Raw genomic sequence first — 3415 nt, 5'->3', positions numbered from 1 at the left:
TAACAAATTGAAGAATTAAAACCATATGATCATCTCAATAGATGCAGAAAAAGCTTTTGACAAAATTCAACACCAATTTATGATAAAAACTCTCCAGAAAGTGGGCATAGAGGGAACCTACCTCAACATAATAAAGACCATATATGACACACCCACAGCAAACATCATTCTCAATGGTCAAAAATTGAAAGCATTTCCTCTAAGATCAGGAAGAAGGCAAGAATGTCCACCTCACCACTATAATTCAACACAGTTTTGGAAGTCCTAACCATAGCAATCAGAGAAGAAAAAGAAATAAAAGGAATCCAAATTGGAAAAGAAGAAGTAAAACTGTCACTGTTTGCAGATGACATGACACTATACATAGAAAATCCTAAAGATGCCACCAGAAAACTACTGGTGCTAATCAATTAATTTGGTAAAGTTGCAGGATACAAAACTAATGCACAGCAATCTCTTGCATTCCTATACACTAGCAACAAAAGATCAGAAAGAGAAATTAAGGAGACAATCTCATTTACCATTGTCATAAAAAGAATAAAATACCTAGGAGTAAACCTACCCAAGGAGGCAAAAGACCTCTACTCAGAAAACTATAAGATACTGATGAAAGAAATCAAAGACAACACAAAGAGATGGTGTGATATGCCCTGTTCTTGGGTTTGAAGAATCAGTATTTGAAAATGACTATACTTCCCAAAGCGATCAACAGATTCAAGGCAACCCCTATCAAATTACCAGTGGCATTTTTCACAGAATTAGAACAAAAAATTTTACAATTTGTATGGAAACATGAAAGACCCTGAATAGCCAAAGCAATCTTGAGAAAGAAAAATAATGAAAACCAAAACTAAAATGAGGTATCACCTCACACAGGTCAGAATGGACTTCATCAGAAAATCTACAAACAATAAATGCTGGAGAGGGTGTGGAGAAAAGGGAACCTTGTTACACTATTGGTGGGTATGTAAATTGATATAACCACTATGGAGAACAGTATGGACGTTGCTTAAAAAACTAAAAATAGTACTACCATATGACACAAAAATAAACAAATGGGACCTAATGAAACTTAAAAGCTTTTGCATAGGAAAGGAAACCATAAACAAGACGAACAGACAACCCCAGAATGGTAGAAAATATTTGCAAACGAAGCAACTGACAAGGGATTAATCTCCAAAATACACAAACAGCTCATGCAGCTCAATATCAAAAAACAACCAACCCTATCAAAAAATGGGTGGGGGCTTCCCTGGGGCGCAGTGGTTGGGAGTCTGCCTGCCGATGGAGGGGACATGGGTTCGTGCCCCGGTCCGGGAAGATCCCACATGCCGCTGAGTGGCTGGGCTCAAGTAAATAAAATAAAACCCAACTATTCTTATTAAAAAAAAAAATGGGTGGAAGAGCTAAATAGACTTTTCTCTAAAGAAGACATACAGATGGCCAAAAGGCACATGAAAAGATGCTCAACATCACTAATTATTAGAGAAATGAAAACCAAAACTAAAATGAGGTATTACCTCACACAGGTCAGAATGGACTTCATCAGAAAATCTACAAACAATAAATGCTGGAGAGGGTGTGGAGAAAAGGGAACCTTGTTACACTATTGGTGGGTATGTAAATTGATATAACCACTATGGAGAACAGCCATTTGCAGAGATGTGGATGGCCCTAGAGACTGTCATACAGAGTGAAGTAAGTCATAAATAGTAAAATAAATATCATATATTAACACATATGTGGAATTTAGAAAAATGGTACAGACGAACCTATTTGCAAAACAGAAATAGAGACACAGACGTAGACAACAAATGTATGGACACCAAGGGGGAGGGGATGGGTGGGATGGATTGGGAGATTGACATTGACGTATGTACACTACTATGTATGAAGTAGATGGCTGGTGAGGGCCTACTGTATAGCACAGGGAAAAAAAAAAGAAGGTACAATCTGTTTTCAGGACATATATTGAGTTAAACTTAAAAATGCATTCCAATATACACTGGGAGCAGACAAATACTGTTTGATTCCACTTAACACGAGGTACCTAGAATAGTCAACTTCATAGAGTCAGAAAGTACATTGGGAGATGCCAGGGGCCGGGGGGTGTGGGGGTGGGAGTTGGAAAGGGGGTTAGTGTTTAATGGGGACAGAGTTTCAGTTTAGGAAGGTGAAAAATTCGGGAGATGGATGATGGTGAGAGTTGCACAGCAGTGTGAATGTACTTAGTGCCACTGAACTGTACAGTTAAATATGGTTAAAATAGTATGTTTATATTACGTGACTTTTACCACAATAAATAAAAACATTTAAGGGCTTCCCTGGTGGCGCAGTGGTTGAGAGCCCGCCTGCCGATGCGGGGGACACGGGTTCGTGCCCCGGTCCGGGAGGATCCCACATGCCGCGGAGCGGCGAGCCATGGCTGCTGGGCCTGCGCATCCGGAGCCTGTGCTCTGCAACGGGAGAGGCCACAGCAGTGAGAGGCCCGCATACCGGAAAAAAAAAAAACAAACATTTAAAAAAGATAACCAGGACATATTAAGTAAAAAAGCAAAAAAAAAAAAAAAAAAGATTATTGTTAATTAAAGAAAACCAGATATCCCAAGTTAAGGAATTTAGCACTTTTCTATGTATGGGAAGATGCAAGAGTCTGAGCTCACTGAAATCATTCCTTTCATATGTACCTCAGCTATCTGGGGCCAGTATCCAGTGTTTTCACATCCGGAGTTTCTTCAGGGCTCACCGTAGGGAGTGGCTGCAGTCTGATGGCTGCTAGATGGCAGGTATTCTTTCCTTCCTGAGTTTCCTCAGGGCTCACCAGCTCCTGTTGGAGGGCTGCAATCGCTGATGACTGTGACATCCTTTGTTTACCGATACGGCAGGAAATATCCCATTTCTCAACACCAGAACAACATACCAATCATTAAAATATTGAAACATTTCCACATCAGTTGGTAAATAGCCACTTCCCCAAGTGCCACCTGCCACCCCCTGCCACCCTGCTCCCACCACCAGGACTCCCTGGATTCCTGAACCACCAAGTGGAACCACCCCTGCTTCTCTGCCTCTGGCCTGACACGTCAGGGAGCTTTCAGGACCGGCAACTGGCCTGCAACTGTTGTGATGGGTTGGTGCCTGTGCTATTGTGGTTGCTAAATGTTTGAAGCATCACCCCTGGTGTTGGACACTGAAAGCACAGCAACTGCTGTGTGGTTGCTTGTGCAGGGGAAGAAAGGTTATGATCCACAGGAAGAGGCCTGCCCCAACTCACCATGGGCAGTCACATGAGAAACCTGTTTTTTCCTTTCTCCCTCCCCCCTGAAACTCACACCAGAGAAGCAATCACAGGAAGGGGGTGAGTGTGTCAGAGCTCCCTCCCTGCCCCTAGCAGCTGGAACTTTAAGTCTGCCCT

The sequence above is a fragment of the Physeter macrocephalus genome, chromosome 3 (assembly GCF_002837175.3).
Source record: "Physeter macrocephalus isolate SW-GA chromosome 3, ASM283717v5, whole genome shotgun sequence".
Taxonomy (NCBI): Eukaryota; Metazoa; Chordata; class Mammalia; order Artiodactyla; family Physeteridae; genus Physeter; species Physeter macrocephalus.
Note: the sequence above shows the minus strand (reverse complement) of the source record.